Genomic DNA, 18,461 nt, shown 5'->3' on the forward strand with positions numbered 1-18,461 from the left:
TTGAACCATCCTTGTGCCCCGGGGATGAACCGCACTTGGTCGTGATGAATAATCTTTTTAATGCATTGTTGTATTCGATTTGCTAGAATTTTGTTGAGGATTTTTGCATTTGTATTCATCAGAGATATTGTTCTGTAGTTTTCTTTTTTTTGTGTTGTCCTTACCAGGTTTTGGTATCAGGGTAATGTTGGCCTCATAAAATGAGTTAGGGAGTACTGTCTCTTTTTCAATTTTTTGGAAAAGTTTGAGCAGAATTGGTATTAGATCCTCTTTGAATGTTTGGTAGAATTCACTACTGAAGCAATCTGTTCTCAGACATTTGCTTTTGGGAAGGTTTTGGATAAATGATTCAATTTCCTTACTGTTGATCAGTCTATTCAGATTTTCCAGTTCTTCATGATTCAGCCTAGGAAGACTATGTGTTTCTAAGAAAATATCCATTTTTTCTAGGTTATTGAATTTTGTGGCATATAGTCCTTCATGATATTAATTGATGATCCTTTGTATTTCTGTGGCATCCATGGTAACTTCCCCCTTTTCCTTTCTGATTTTTTTTGTGTCTTTTCTCCTTTTATCTTAGTGAGTTTAGCCAAGGATTTCTTTTTTTTTTACTTTTATTTTATTTTATTTTATTTTATTTTTACATCCCTCACACCGTGAACCCCCCTACCCCCATCCACCACCACCCCGACCTCAAACCGAGCCATCACATTATACACATAAAATTATAGTTGGCATTCATTAATGTCCAGCCTCTGGTGTACAATGCCATGACCAGGCATCCACAGCATCCCTGAGGTGGTCTCCCAAACAGGACACATGTCCATCGGACACCCAACAAAATCCCCAAACACTATTGAATAAGTTCCCCAAAGTAATTCTCAAAAAACCCTGAGGCCATCCTGTGGTCACCAGCCGCCCCCCAATCCCTTCACCCTTCCCCCCTTCCCCAACCCCCTCCCCCCCGCCCATCTAACAACTGTCGGTTTTTTGTGTCCCCAAAACTGTTTCTGATTAGTTCATACACATATTCTTTTCTTTAGATTCCGCATATAAGTGAGATCATATGGTACTTGTCTTTCTCTTTCTGACTTATTTCACTTAACATAATGTTCACACATTTCTGTCTTTAAATTCATTTTCTTTCTGATTTGTCTTGTTACCTTGGTTATTCATGGCAATTAATGGATTATCATTTCTTTTCCTAGGCATCTACAGGATTGGGTTCTGCAACAGGTTGATAGGAAGAGGACTTTCTTTTGTTTTCCAGGAGGTGTTGGTAGAATAATTTATTTTCTCTCTGACTGTAGACTTTTATTCTCTCTCATGCTTTAGTGTCGTATTTTCTCTGCATTGTTTGGGCTTATCACACAATTAGGGGATTCACTGGAAGGTGGGCTTCTCTTCTGTGAGCAGGACACTAGGGTCTCAGGGCAGTGCCTCCTTGTGGGATGTGGAGAGCTTCTGAAGTTCCAAACCTCTCCCTACACCAGTTTCAGAGTTTGTGTGCTTCAGAGGGTGTTTATTCCTGCAGGGATCTGCCCAAATAGGTGGGGACAGGGGCAGGGTGGGCTGTAAGAGGTTTCCCAGAGCAATGGTGGTGACCACCATCACAGGCAGTCCTACACCCAAGGCTCCCTCCCCTTCGCCGGAACTAGTTGGGCTGGGAGTCGGTGGTTGTAGTCCACAGTTCTCAGAACCACAAATATTCTGTTCTTTTCACCTGACACTTCAACCTTTGAGCTTCTAGCACTGGGAGGGTGGGTGTACGGCAAGCTCTGGGAGGTTGAGGAGGGAGGCAGCTAGGCTCCAAGCCTATGCTTTCCATCCTCTGCTTGGCAGTGAGGGCTTAAACCACTATTTTCACCCTTCTTCCCTCAGTCTTTGCTCCAAGGTCTATGCCATGAGCTTTGGGTTCAGCTGTGTTATATGCTGATCTCTCAGGCAGAACTGTGGGTCATTAGTGGAGCACTAGCAGTCCAAATTCTTCCCTCTCCTGTGACTGTGGTAGCTTCGGAATGCAGGGAGTTCAGAGCTCCATGTTCTGTCTGCATCTTGCAGCCCATGCAGCATCCAGTGCCTCTGTAATTACTGCTCCCCTCCTCCCCCACTCACCCAATTTGCCCACCTTTACATGATTTCAGTTGGGTGCCTCTTAGTCTTGCCTGTCGTTTGTGCAGGGAGTCCTTTCTGGAATTATAGTTATTCAGTTTGTTGTAAATTCCAGGGGAGATCTCAAGAGGCTCACCTCAGGCTGCCATTTTTATGACATAACCCCCCTCACTTCTAACACAGACACCATCAGCAATAAGCGAAGAGATCTTTAATGTAAATGTCAACAGCCCTCAGAGACCATTAACTATGACGAGGTCTCTCCAAGTATTGTGCTAAGTAACTAGGGACATACTAGTTCCATACTAAAGTGCCTCCTCCCTCTCCTGCTCCCACAACCTACCCAATTCACCAAACCTGGGTCATCAGCATATCTACCAGAAGTAATTGTCTTGGCAACCCTGCAGGACATAGATAGATATATAGATATAGATATAGATATAGATATAGATATAGATATAGATATAGATATAGATATAGATGTAGGTACAGATATAAAAATATATGTACCCTTCTGCCTTTCTAATATCATCTCCCAAAATTACCTACATCAAGTTTGCTGCATGGTCTTCTTGACTTGTTACTATGCTTACACAAATATATAAGGCAAATATATATATTTATATTTTTAAACAAAAATGAGACTAGTCAATACAAATTGGGCTACAACTTATTTCATTTCCCACTTAATGCACCATGGACACCTTTCAGATGGTGTCTATATAGTTCCATAACTTACTTTTTAACAGCTGCATAATATTCTATTGCACAGATGTAGAATGATTTATTTAGTGCTCCCATCCAAGTACTAACTATGCCCGCCCCTGCTTAGCTTCCAAGATCAGACAAGAGCCAACATGTTCAGGCTGGTATGGCTATAGGATATTTATCCCTCTTATATTTTTCCCTATTCTCTCCTCCTCACATTCTCAATAAAGGTATAACAACTTTTTGATAAACTATTATGTTTACATCGTTATGATTATGTATAAATAAATTACTGATGAGCCAGGTAGTATATTATGATTACATTTCCATTCTTAAACAATTTTTTATTTTCCTGGATTTAATAATTATCTCTTCCTTTCATTTGCTTAGTTTCCTATGGTGCTCCATGGAGTTGTGCAGTGCACAGCGTGATCAGTTATACATGGCAGCACTGTTTGTACCTATGGCTGAGTCTTCCCAAACTATGCAACAAATTTTCAATATAATTTTTTACACAGTTAAATTAATAATCTCTGAGTTCCTTTTTTTTTTTTTTTTTTTGTTTGGAGCCCTCTATCTTCACACTCCAATCTCTTGTGTCAGATCTTCAGTTCCCTGTATGCCATGTCTTCTTTTCTGGTTTGATTTCTAAGTTTAGTGAGCTATATCCTCCAGTCACTTCTTTTATTAATTTTTTTATTTAAAAAATATAGCTAACATACAGCATCATATCCGTTTCAGGTGTACACGATAGTTGTTCAACATTCATATACCTAAAGAAGTGATCACCATAAGTTCAGCAACTAACTCCATACTATGATATCACAATATTATTGACTACATTTTCCATGCTGTATGTTACATCCCCATGACTTATTTGTTTTATACCTGGAAACTTGAACCTCATTCCCTTTCACTCCCTGCCACACCCATAATTTTTCAATTACAGTTCACATTCAGTATTATTTTATGTTAATTTCTAGTGTACAGCATAGTGGTTAGACATTTGTATAATTTAAGAAGTGATCCCCCTGAATAGTCTGGTACTCACCTAGCACTATACATAGCTATTACCATATTATTGACTATATTCCCTATGCTTTACTTTACATCCCCATGACTACTTTGTAACAATTTGTGATTCTTAATCCCTTCCCGTTTTTCCCCCACCCGCTCAACCCCCCTACCGCCTGGCAACCATCAAGATGTTCTCTGTATCTATGAGTGCGTTTCTGTTTTGTTTGTTTATTTTGTTCTTTTATTCCACATATATGCGAAATCACATTTCATCTGTCTTTCTCTGACACTCCACTCAGCACAGTACCCTCCAGGTCCACCCATACCACTGCAGATGAAAAGAATTCATTCCCTTCCATGGCCTAGCAATATTCCATTGTATATATGAGGTCTGACAATTAAGTTCGCAAATTTGTTGCAATGATGTCGCTAACCTTTTTTGATATCAGAGGGATTACTCATTATGAATTTGCACCAACTGGACAGTTAACCAAGTTTACTATTTGGAAGTGCTGAAAAGGCTGCATGAAAAAGTTAGAGGAAAGCAACCTGAACTTATAGCCAACCATTCATGGCTTTTGCATCATGACAATGCACCAGCTCATATGGCACTGTCTGTGAGGGACTTTTTAGCCAGTAAACAAATAACTGTATCAGAACACCCTCCCTACTCACCTGATCTGGCCTTCAATGACTGTGTTCTTTACCTGAAGGTAAAGGAAATATTGAAAGAAAGACATTTTGATGACATTCAGGATATAAAGGCTAATATGATGACAACTCTGATGGCCATTCCAGAAAGAGTTCCAAAATTGTTTTGAAGGGTGGACTAGGCTCTGGCATTGGTGCATAGCTTTCCAAGGGGAGTACTTCAAAGGTGACCATAGTGATATTCAGCAATGAGGTATGTAGCACTTTTTCTAGGATGAGTTTGTGAACTTAATTATCTGACCTTCAATATACCACTTCCTCTTTATCCATTCTTCCATCAGTGGACACCCAGGGTACTTCCATATCTTGGCCATTGTAAATAATGCTGTAATGAACATATGGATGCACAAGTCTCCTTGAAGTATTGTTTTGGGTTTCCTCTGATAAATACCCGAAGTGGGATTACTGGGTCCTTCTTTTTCTCCTTATAGACTTTGTTTTAAAGTCTTTTTTGTTTGGTATAAGTATTGCTAACACAGCTTTTTTTTTTTTCCATTTCCATCTTCATGAAATAACTTTTTTCATCCTTTTCCTTTCAGTCTGTGTGTGTCTTTCAATCTGAATTGAGTCTCTTATAGACAGCATATGTAAGAGTTTTGTTTTCTTATGTATTCAGTCACCCTGTTTTTGAGTGGAACATTTAATCCATCTAGATTGAAAGTAATTGTTGACAGATACAGAGTTATTGCCATTTTATAATTCATATTTTTTATCTTTTTTTTTTTCTGTCTTAAAGCAGTTCCTCTACATTTCTTGTAATATTTGTTTGGTAGCAATGAACTCCTTTAGCTTTTTCTTGTCTGGCAAGCTCTTTATCTCTCCTTTGATTTTAAATGATAGCCTTGCTGGATAGAGTATTCTTGACTGCAGATCCTTGGTTTTCACCACTTTGAGTATTTCCTGCCAATCCCTTCTGTCCTGCAAGATCTCTGTTGAGAAATCAGCTGACAATCTTATGCGAGCTCCCTTATAAGTTTTTAGTTGCCTTTCTCTTGCTGCTTTCAAAATTCTGTCTTTGTCTTTAACCTTTGTCATTTTAATTATAATGTGTCTCGATATGGGCAGTTTGGGTTCACCTTGTTTGAGACTCTGTGTGCTTTCTGGACTTATATGTCTATTTCCTTCACCAGGTTAGGAAAATTTTGCATCACTATTTCTTTAAACAGGTTTTCAATCTCTTGCTTCCTCTCTTTCCCTTCTGGTACATCTATAATGCAAATGTTGTTATGCTTGATGTTGTCCCAGAGGTCTCTTAAACAATCATTACTTTTGTATTATTTTTTCCTTTTGCTGTTCCGACTGGGTGTTTTCTGTTGTCTTGTCTTCCAAATTGCTGATTCGATCCTATGCTTCATCTAGTCTGGTGGTATTTCCTTCTAGTACATTTTTCATTTCAGTTATTTTATTCTTCACTTCTGACTCTTTTTTAAATTATTTATACATCTTTTTTCATGCTTCCTATCTCTTTGTTGAAGTTCTCACTACGTTTCTTGAGCATTCTTATAACCAGTGGTTTGAACTGTGTCTTTGGTATGTTGCTTGTCCCCATTTCGTTTAATTCTGTTTCTGGAGTTTTCTCCTCTTCTTTCATTCCAGACATATTTGTTTTCTCATTTTGGCTGCTTCTATGTGTTTGTTCCTATGTGTTAGTTAGGTCTGCTAGGTTTCCCAGTCTTGCTGGGAGGCCTTATATTGTACGTGCCCTATGGGGCCCTGTGACACAGTCTTCTTGGTCACCTGCACTTGGTGCTTCAGAAGTCAACCTTGTGTGGGTTGTGTGTGCCCTCCTGATATAGTTTATCCTTGATTGCTATTGGCATGTCAGTAGTTAGGATTGACCCTCAGCCTGACTGGCTGTGGGGTTTGGCCACGTCCATAGTTTACAGGCTATGCGGGGGGGGGGGTTATTAAATGGAGTGGGATTCCCCCAAGTGGGCTCTGGTGCATGTTAAGACTGCTGTGATCTGAAGCTAACCTCCAGTTATGTTGGTTCTGGGGTCCCTGGGGAGGGGCTCCAGTGCAGGCCCAGGTCAGCAAACTGCCTGGTAGGAGCTATAAAGTGATCCACCGTTGGTTTGTGGGAGAGGCCATGCTGTGAACTGAGGATGGCTGCGACCATTACCAAGCCTGGGCAAAAAAAAGCCACAGTACACCAAGGCCTGCTATAGTTTGCTGGCTCTGGTAAGGTTCAGCTATCAATAAAGCATTGTGTGGTATGGAGTTGGGTGTGCCAGGGTCTCAGTGAGTCACCAGGGTGGAGCAAATGGACCTCACCAGACCAATTCAGATCCAGATTTGTCCATGGGCGTTGGGGATGGCTCATCACAGGAAAAATGGTGCATGCCTGCCAGCTGCACAGAAGGAAGATCCCACACAGGAAAATGGTGACCATCTTCCAGCCCTCACCCTAAAGCCACACACTTCAGTCTGCCCCCCAGTAGGTCTCTGACACCCCAGTTCACTGTCCTCTGTCAGAGCCCAGGGTGAGTGCCTGCAAGTGAGTCTGTGTGGGTCCTTTAAGAGTACGTCTGGGTTTCCTGCAGCCTTCCATCCCAACCGGATGGTTGGAATCCCCACTGTTTTTCAGATCCAGATATTGTGGGGACTCCTCCTCTGGGACCAGTATTCCAGCCTGGGGAGCCTGGTGTGGGTCTGGGGTTCCTTGCTCCTCTGTGGGGAAATCTCTGTGGCTGAGATATCCCTCCACATGGAAGTTTGGGGCCTGCCCGTTTTGCATCTCTACCCCTCCTACCAGTCTTGACATGGCTTCTTTTGTGTATCCTTAGTTATAAAACTTCTGTTCAGCTAGACTTCAGGTGGTTCTCCAGGTTGATTGTTTTATAATTTAGTTGTAATTTTGATGTGTTCACGAGATGAGGCAAGCACAGCATTTATCTACTCTGCTATCTCAGATCTCTCCGCAGCCACTTCTTTTTCCTCCCTTATTCCACCTCCCCCCCACACACACTCTGGTTCAAGCCATTGTTTCTCAGCCTAGTTGTGTAGGACAGAGCTCCCTGGCCCATGCTGGTATTATGAGTCTTGTGCTCCTCCCGGCTGAGGCAGTCAGTTGCCGGTCGTCAGTTGGCCGCTCACAGCAGCTCTCACCAGCTGCTGGCCACTCACGATGGCTGTCGGCCACTCACACTGGCCACTGGCTGCTCCTGGCAGCACACAGTAGCCCAGCAGCACACAGCTCGCAGCACAGCAGCACAGTAGCCCAGAGCACAGCAACTCACAGCAGCACACAGCAGCCGGTAGGAGCTCACACCGACCTCCGGTGGATCATGGCAGCCCAGCTCCAGGGAGAGCCGTTGTTCACAATCGTAGCTGTAGAGGGCACAGCTTCCTGGCCCATGTGGGAATCGAACCAGTGACCTCACTGTTAGGAGCACAGCGCTCCAACCCCCTGAGCCACTGGGCTGGCCCCCCAGTCACTTCTTGATAGAGGGTGCATGGGACGAAAATTTTTGAGCACTACCTGTCTGAAAATGTAGGTATTCTATTCTAACAATTTGTAGTTTGGCTTAATATAGAATTGTATGTTGGAAATGATATTCATTAAGAATATTCACTAAGAATCTGTTGCCTTTCAGCGTTACCTATTTCTGTTGAGAAACCCAATGCCATTCTTATACCAAATACTCTGTATAGGACCTTCTACTTCCGGAAGCTTTTAAGGGCTGCTCTTTAATTCTGAGATTCTGAAATTTCACAGTAGTGTGCCTTGTGGGGCCTTCTTTTTCACTCACTCCTGTTTCATGTTTTATAACACTGTCTCTCATTTATCTGAATATACTAATTGGAGTAAAAGCATAGCAGTTGACTTTATGTTTTCATCTGCTCCCTGCATTGTCTTGGTTTTATCCAAGTCCCCCCTCCCCCCTGTCTTTCGTTTTTTTTGTTTGTTTGTTTTGGTTTGGCCTCTGGCTTTCATGTTGGAACTTTCCCTGAACTGTCTGAAATACTTGATCTTTTGTTCATATAGAATAGTGAGGCACTAAAAAGCTGATTAGAAGTTCAGTGTGTCTGGTGTGGGGTGGACTTTGTTGTATGGTGATTGGATGGCAGCATGTATTTTGATTAGGATACCAGTAGTTTTTCTCTGGGGTAGGGTGTTTCAGTTCTCCAAAGAAAAATAGTTTAAATCTCCTACTTGGGATATAAGCCTGGTTGTCTATATTCTGGGAACTCGATGTGGGAAGTGAATCCCTGACTTTCCTCTCTTTTCAATCTAGCACAATTTACTACCCCTATTTGTCTCCAAGTCTATAATCTATCTGGTTCATTTTCATTTACTTGTTTTTAAATCTATTTTTAAGACCTCTTACTGATGAATACAGAAGTGTACAAATGATAAGTATATAGTTCAATGAATTTTCACAAGCAGAACCAGCTATATTATGAGCATCCTGATCTCTCTGGTTCAGTTTACACAAATAACAAACCTCTCTGCTGGGGTAACATATATGAAGCACTAAAAAACAGTCCCTGACACATTGTAAGTGCTTCTACTAGTGCTAGATATCATCATTCAGGCACTTGGTGACCTTATTTCCATCTTCATAAGTTGCGCTTTCATGTAACATTTATCTCCTAATTTCATGGAAGATGGAATCTACATTCCAGTCAGTTTTTCTTTCTCCTTATGGTTTTCAGGTGGTTTCTGTACTTCACTTCTGTACTACTTACAAAAATTTAAATTTTTATGTAGTCTTATCTGTCAATGGGTGGCCAAAAGGCACTGGATAAAAATCAGCGGCTATGAAATAAGTCAGATGGAAAAGGGCAAAAAACACATAATTTCACTCATGTGCAATATAAAACAAAAAAAGTAACAAATGGGCAAATGTAACAAAACAAAAACAAACTCATAGGTACAAACAGAATGATGGTTACCAGAGAGGAAGGAGGATGGGAGAGGGTGAAATGGGTAAAGGAGGTCAATTATAATATATGCTAATGGATGGAAACTAGACTTTTGGTGGTGAGCATGCAATAGAGTATACAGATATTGAATTATAATGTGGTATACCTCAAATTTATATATTATTAATCAATGTTACCTCAATAAAATAAATTAATAAAAACAAGCAGCTATTCTTTATAAAAACTCTAAGTACAATGGAATAAAAGAGAACTTTCCAAAGAGTTTCAAAAAGCTATGAGCAATCATCATAATCAAGTCATTTCCCATGAAATATAGTGTTTTGAAGGTTCTGAAATGTGATAAACCAAGAAAATGAAATAAGCTACATAAATCTTAAAGAAAGAGAAAAATGTATAATTTTTTGCAGATATGATTATATGCAATGAGAATCCAAGAAGTACAATTTAAAAACTATTCAAACTTAGAAGTCTATATAGTGGACACATGCTGTTTTGGTTTGCCCAGCATTCCTTTCTCCCTGCTTCTGGTAATAGCATTCTTCTTCCGTTGGGTATCTGTTCCTCCTTCTCTGTCCTTTCAATATAGTCCTGGTAGGATGGGCAATATTATCCTGCTTCATTCCCCCTACACACACACACACACACACACACACACACACACACAAACACACGTGGGCACCTAACCCAGGATGGACTAATCATAATATCAAAACCTGCGGGACACAGTGGCAGCTCTAAGGGGGAAGCATGTGACCCACACCAGAGATATAAGACCTTCCTTGGGATATTCCAAATCAGAGCTAAAGAAGTAGCTTTCTCTTTTCTTTGGATCTTGAACTGTAAGATTGTGACCCCAGAGCAGTTGGTAGTCCTGTCTCTACCATGTGGAAGAGTCTTAGAGAATGAGGCAATGCAGAAAAGAGAGAAGCTGAGAAGAGAAATGAAGAGATGAGCGAGAGCCTAATACTATTTGAGTCTTTGAATCCTGGCATGTCTGAGATCTGCCCTGTCCTTCCCAGTTATATAAACCAATAAACTTCAATTTTCCTCTTAAGTTTATTCAAGTTAAGTTTCTGTCATTTGCAAACAAGACCCCTGATACAAGCTGGATGTAAGAAAAATATACCTAATCCCATAGCTTTCTCTTAAAAATAAAGTGTTATAAAGTAGCTCCTGTCTGTTTTATTTTCCAAAATTGATTATAAAAATTTTCAAACATACAGAAATTTTAACTAATTTTATAGTGAACACCAATGTACCCACTACCTAGATTTTACAATTAACATTCTATTATATTCCAGTAGCTTTCTTTTATTCTAGCAATAACAGAAATAGGAGAAAAACATATCTTACTCACAATAATGGAAAAAGATATGTGTGAAACACTAGTCAGCACAAATAAAGCCCCCACAAAATTCCGCTCTCGCTAGACAAAGGATCAGGAAAGAAACAACCTTGCAAGACATAAAATTTTAGATAACTGATTTACTCTAGTCACTCATGGAATAAAATGTGGCCCCATCACCCATGCCAGGAATAGCCAAGTGGGAAGCTTAGACTTTCACCCTTGGTAGGCTCCCTTCTCCACCCCCATTCCCTACTCCCACGTCACTCCCCCATAAATGACCACTTGGAGAGCCTGAAGCCTCGCCACCTCCCCACTGGGGTGGTGTCAGAGGAGCAGCAGGGGAGTCCACAGTGGTGTCGAAGTATAAACTGTGCCAGTCGTGGTTCAGAACAACCTTGTCTGGCCTGCCGATGACTCATAGGTGGTCTTATCAAAGTTAGAATAACGCAGTCTTTGGGAAATGTATCCATTTCAGGCCATTTTGAGTTTTCTGTTTGTTTTTTGCTTTGGGTACCAATAAGGCCCCTGTTAAATGATTGGGGTTTCCTCTGAAGGGATTGGTCATATCTGCTGTCAATCATCCTTGAAACCATTAACTACACAAGAAATCCATGGATAGAACTTTGTGTGAAGAAAGGGCGTGAGCGTTGCTATGGTGTTTACTGTTTATGAAAGCTCTTCTGAACCCTCGCGTTTTCAATCGGACTAGATATAGAACAACAGGAACAACAACAAGTCGTGTTGCTCCTCCTGGGATGGTGAGTTAGCTGCCTGTTGGAGATGGTGAAATACAGGGAGAGTACCCTTTAGGAACTTACTGACCATTGGCCTGCTTTTGGGCCAAGACTACATCTTTTGGCAATTTTAAGTTATTCTCTATGTTGTGCTTTCTTTCATTATTCCCAAAACTTTAGAAAAGGAATGTTAGAAGTTACAGCCTTTACTCACTATCAACATGCAGAGTTTAGGTAAAAACATGTTAGAGCTGTAGTTATCTGTCGAGAAAATCCTCCCTAGCAAAGTGGTGACTACAGGAGCACCCTCAACAACCATAGCTCTGTAGCCTGATGAAAAGACCAAAATAGAAGATAGAGATCTGATAATTAGATAATTTCAGATCACAAGTGAGATTGTACTTTGGAGAACCCTCCAAAATAGCTGCAGTACACTTTGAAGGGAGACTATTTCTTGGCATTCAAGCCAGCAAGGGCTTGAATTGTAATTGTAATTTTTAAAAGGGCATGTCAGACTTCTAGTTTAAGATGTTAGTCTGAACAAATAAGTTTTTATCCTCAAATTAGCTTTAAATGAAAGAAGAAAATAAATATAAGAATAGAGCCATAACCACAAGGGAGAACAGGGAAGGGTGCGATGAGCAGGCCAAGATTGTGAGGATTTTCTTGAAGATACCAAACAAATAGGATGAAATTGGTTGAGAAACCAGAGTCAATGAATCCATAGCACCATCAGATATGGGAGAAGACTGCTGTAAAAGTGAATTCTCTGTTTTCTAACATAGCCTCCCAAAGATAGACGATGTCACAGTCATCTGGATCAGGGGATGGGAGTGATGATGAGGCCATCTCAGAAGATAATGGTAAGTCAATGAACTAATAAAACTTAGAGTTAAGTCCAAATAATTGCTAAGAATATGTTTAGGAAGCTTGAGTAAATTAAGAAATTATTCCTAAGAAGATAAAGCATAATGAAACCATTAATAGAAAATTAATAGAAAGGTGGAAATAAATTTCCTAAGAGACGACTGGTATCAGGTGATGATGGTCAAGAGGGCACTTGCTTTTTTGTGGTTGTTTTATAGTGAGAATGGATTTGTATAATGTTTTGCAAAAACTTTAAAGTTTGGTAATATTTAGTGTTGCTAGTGGTGTGGGCAATCAACAGTCATTCTGAAAGTGGGAGTGTATGCACAACATTTCTGAAGAGTAATATGGCAATCTAGGGGTATTGTAAATATACCTTCCCCTTAACCCAATTCTACTTCTTCAAGTACATCCTCAGAAATATTTTCACACACGCACGGAGATCTATATTACTGGATGTTCATTGCTACATATTTGTAATAGCAAAAAATTGGAAATAACCAAATATCCAAAAATAAGGGAATGGTTAAATAAAATGTAGTATGTTTTTACTATGAAACAGTATACAAGCCTTAAAAAGAATGAGATAGATATCTATGTACTGTCATAGAAAGATCTCCAAATTACATTGTTTAAAAAGCAAATTGTGGAGCTACATGTACAGTAATGATACCATTAAAAAATACCAAAGCTTCCTGTTAGTATATATACAAATATATATGTACATAAATGCTGAGAAAAGCTATGTACCAAACTTAACAGCAAAGGGGGACACTTCACATTCCATCCTCTATTCTTCTATATTGTTTGTTTTTTTTTTACAAGAATGTGTATGTGCGTCATTTGTGTAAATAAACAAAACTGAAAGATAACCATCAATAGAATGTAAATAGTTGAAAAAAGGGAAAAAAGGAAATTCAGTCAGCAAAAGTAAGGAAAGGGGAAAATGAAACAACAATCAAGTGTGATAATTAGAATTTTCTAAAAAGTGACAGGTGTATGTACATTTATGTACAGTACACTATGCTGCTCTTAAAAATGGTGAGGTAGATCTATGTATACTGGCAAGAAAAGATGACCATGATGTACTATTAAGCAAAATAAATAAAGTTAAAGAACAATTAATATAGTATGATCCGTTTTTTTAAAGCCAAAATTCTGCATGTTGCTTAATGTATAGAAAAATACATATTTAATTAGCAAACTGTTAACTGAAGTTACCTTTGGGGAGTGGGTTTTGTTGGAGGACAGGGAGTGAGGGGAGATGTCACCTTATTTTGTAGTCAAAGGTTGTTGAGACCTGGACATCTCTAAACGTACAGCTGATTATATTACTCCCTTCCCTGCTTGAAGCCCTTAACACTGGATCGAATCCAAACTGGAGCATGGCATACAATGTTCACATGATCTGAATCCTGACTGCCTCTCTGTCTTATCTCCCACCATACCTCCCACAGGTCTACTGCAAGTCAGCCACACAGCATGATAATACTTGCATTTACTTAAATGGGTCACGATTTTTCTCATACCTCCATGTCTTTGTATACACTGTACCCTTTTTCAAGTAACCCATAAGTGTCCAAATCTCACATCCTGATACTATAAAGTAAGTTTAGGTTCCTATAATTAATGTATAAATTATAACAACTCTAAGCCCCCATCTTGTGGACAATGGAAAGTTTATTTTTCCATCAGGCTGGAGGGTGCTTCCACCAGGCTCCCCACCCCAGGAATTTCAGGGAACCGACAAGAAATGCTTAAAAGTTCCAAAAATCAGCCCTAGTTGTCATTTGCCATCTCTGCCACCTATTATTTCTCCAAACTGTTGTGCTCCAGAGTTCAACAGGTTGCCACTTGCTGTCTTTGACTTTTTGAAACTTTTTATTATATAATTTTAATACATACAAAAGAATACTTGTGACATGTAATTTATGGAGCATAATAATAAAACAAACATCCACGAACCCATCATCAGCTTAAGAACTAGAACATTACCAATGCTTTTAAATCTACCTAAATTTTCCCCCCTTGTCTCCCCCAGAGCAATACCCTATCCTGGATTTTGTGTTTATTATTTCCCTTCTATACTTTAATAGTTTAACTGCATATATCCATAAGTTTTCCTTATTTTTGAGCTTTACAAAAAAGTTATCAAATCATATGTATTCTTCTGTGATTTTCTTTTTCCGTATAACAGTATTTCTCTGATTTATGCATGTAGCTGGAATTTTCAATGCTGTGTAGTATTTTGTTGTGTGAATATACACAATTTATTTAGCCATTCTATCAAACAATATTCTCTTGCTATTCTTTGAAATCTGTATCAAAGGTGATGCAGACTAGGAATAGAAAAATCCTTAGTGTGTTTTGAATTACTTCCTCCTTTGTGCCACCAATAAACATTCTCCATATCTCTATTTTTAGCCCTTAATATGTTCAAGGGAAAAGGTCAGCAATTTTTGTTTTCTGTGAAGGACTAAAGGAAATATTTTCAGCTCTGTGGGCCATAAGGTCTATCACAACTACAGAACTCTGTTGTTTTAACACAAAAGCAGCCACAGAAAATATGTAGATGAATGAGGGTGTTAGTGTCCTAATAAAACATTGTTTTTAGAAACAGGCAGTCGGCTGGGTTTGGTCCACTGGCTGTCATTTCCCAAACCTTGCTCTCATTTTCATCTGAATTCCTGTAACATTGTCGTCTTATAGTCATATGTGCATTTGTATTATCTCATTTCTTTTTCATTATCTTATTTCCTATGCCTCATCACTCCCCACACAACTTTGTGATTCTGAACTCCTATATCTAAGGATGAGCCCAACTTGTAAGTCCAATTCTTTTTTTTTTTATTTTTTTTATTTTTATTTATTAGTTTCAGGTGTACAAGACAAGGTAATACTTAGATGTTCATCATTTATATCCCTCACACTGTGAACACCCCTCCCCCCATCCACTATCCCTCCGACCTCACACTGAACCATCACATTATATATATAAAATTATAGTTGGCATTCATTAATGTTTAGCTTCTGGTGTACAATGCCATGATCAGGTGTCCACAGTATCCCTGAGGTGGTCTCCCAAATAGGACGCATGTCCATCGGATACCCAACAAAATCTTTACATTATTGAATACCTTCCCCAAATTAATTTTCAAAAAAACCCTGAGGCCAGCTTGTGGTTACCAGCTCCTTCCAAATCCCTTCACCTTTCCCCTTATCCCCAACCTCCCCCCGCCACACCCATCTAACAACTCTCGGTTTTTTCTTTGTGTCCCCAAAACTGTTTCTGATTAGTTCATTCACATAGTCTTTTCTTTAGATTCCATATATAAGTGAGATCATATGGTACTTGTCTTTCTCTTTCTGACTTATTTCACTTAACATAATGTTCTCTAGATCCATCCATGTTGCTGCAAATGATAAGATTTCTTTCTTCTTTATGGCTGCGTAATACTCCATTGTATAAATGTACCACAGCTTCTTAATCCAGTCATCTACCGATGGGCATTTCCGTTGTTTCCCATATCTTGGCTATTGTGTAAAGTGCTGCAATAAACATAGGAGTGCATACAGATTTTTGAATTGGAGTTTTGGATTTCTCTGGATAGATGCCTAGGAGTGGAATTACTGGATCATAGGGTAGTTCCATTTTCAGATTTCTGAGATACCTCCATACCGTTTTCCATAGAGGCTGCACCAATCTGCAATCCCACCAACAGTGCACTAGCGTTCCCTTTTCTCCACATCCACGCCAGCATTTGTTGTTTGTTGATTTATTGATGATAGCCATTTTGAGTAAGTCCAATTCTTGAACAAGTGTGGCTCAAAGCAAGAATTATTACCAGCAGCCACATGTCTAACAGCAAGTAGGCTATAGAAGGAACGTCTGATGCTAAGAGACCTAGGAATTGTACAGGATTTGAGACTGGGATGCTGCCTTGATTTCCCTTCTTAGCACAAAAGGGTTTCTTTTTAAGAATGAAACTATTCCCTGAGAACTAGTCCCCTTGCAGTTTTCTGAATGTGTCTTATTCTCTGTTACGTTCAGGATTTAAACTTGCTCCCCATTTTCCTTCTTTGTGCCCCTTTCTCCCTCCTACTCCACTTCCCTAGCTAATTCCCACTTATCATCAGGGATTTAATTTGAATTACTCTTTTCTGGAAGCTTTTCTTTTCCCCACCCCCACCCTTTTCCCACCACATACCACACCTTACCTTCCTAGGCTGTGTAGGCTTCTCACTTCTGTGTCACCTCTTGTGTTCCTCTAGCAGCCTTTATGGCTTGGTCCTGTGCTTCTCTGCCTCAACCACTAGGCCAATTGAGAACTGTTTGAGGGGAAGAGTTGTCTTTGTATACTCAGTGACTGGATCATAATGGGTCCTCAAGCACGTTTATACAGTGTGTGTCTGGATTTGGCAGAAGGAGCTGGTTTTTACTTCTGGTGAAGGTCAGCCATTTGGCTGAGTGTCCACCAGAGAAAGGACTGACACTATGGAACCAAACTGTCACTGTCTCCTTGAATGTACACTGCTTGCTGCTGTGTCCTGCTTGCTTGATGATGGCCTGAACTGAATCCAAGCTTGGCCTCCTTTTGGGCACTGTGGTTTGGCTTATCTCAATAACAGAGTTATTTTATTATTCCTAATTTCTTCCTCCTGGTGAGCAGGGCTCTGAACATCTTTTCATAATTTGTCTATTACTTGAGATGATTTTATGGCATATCCCCTTACTAAATTATAAACTATCGTGTTTCCCTGAAAAATAAGACCTAGCTGGACAATCAGCTCTAATGCGTCTTTTGGAGCAAAAATTAATATAAGACCCGGTCTTATTTTACTATAAGACCTGGTCTATAATATATAATATGATATATTATAATACCGGGTCTTATATTAATTTTTGCTCCAAAAGACGCATTAGAGCTGATTGTCCGGCTAGGTCTTATTTTCGGGGAAACCCAGTATGAGAAGTACTGTATTTGGAATTAGAGAAAAACTAGGTTTGGATTAAGTCTGTGTGCTTTGTAACTTTGTCAAGTCATTTTAACCTTCCCTGAGCCTATTTCTCACGTAAAATGGGGATGGCACCTGAAACCTATCTCACTCAGTGTGGTTATGAGGACAAAATAAGACTTGTGTTGAAATGCTTTGAAAACCTGTAAAATCAACTGCAAATGGAATTTTATATTAGTTCTGTATTCCCCTATGCCATCTAGAACCATGCCTTGCTCATAGTTAGTTGCTCAATACATTTTTGTTGAGTGACCAAATCAATTGGCAAGAGAAATAATGTTATTGGTGGGAATAAAGAACATTTAGTATAATTTAAAAAACAACAACAGATCCCTTGGCAATAGAAACATCCATATGGTGAGTGATAATTCAAAAGTTGGGCATTTATGGATAGCTCCAAACCTACATTCCTAATGTCTGCTCTCTGGTTTGCTTATTTAAATTTTCTTTTAACATTACTTTGGCAGCTAAAATAAGTTGTCAAACTTGACTAGATCTTAAATATGTAGTCCACAAAGCTGGACTGACCCCAGGCAATATTGTAAAGTCAGGAAAATACATTATCAGAAATCTTTCCTCCCTTGATGGTAACTTTACCCCTCCTACCCATCCAGCCCCGCCCCCATTGCAAAGCCTATTCCTTGTTCTGTTTACCTCCAGGCACTTAGGACTTTTATTATATATTATCCATTGTTTCCAAGAAGCACTCACCTTAAAGAGTCAGGAACTAACATTCCCTGGCTAATTTGCACTTGAAAGGATTCCTAGAGAAGGAGGCTATTTTTACTAAAAGGAATGAATAATTGAAATTTCAGGCATTAAAGAGAGTACAAAGGCTTATCAGCCCCATTCAAATCACAGTGGTACTCACTTCACCTTCACCTAAAACTGTGGGCTCAACCCAGGAGGCATGCAGAAACACCCAAAGAGCTTAAGAATACTGAAAGTTGAGACCCTACTCACAGACAGTCTAATTCAGTTGGACTAGTTTCAGACCTGGGCAAAGGTGTGTTTTTTTTAAAGCTCCCCAGGCAATTCTGTTGTGCTGTCAGAGCGGG

The sequence above is a fragment of the Rhinolophus hipposideros genome (genome assembly GCF_964194185.1).
Source record: "Rhinolophus hipposideros genome assembly, chromosome: X".
Classification (NCBI taxonomy): domain Eukaryota; kingdom Metazoa; phylum Chordata; class Mammalia; order Chiroptera; family Rhinolophidae; genus Rhinolophus; species Rhinolophus hipposideros.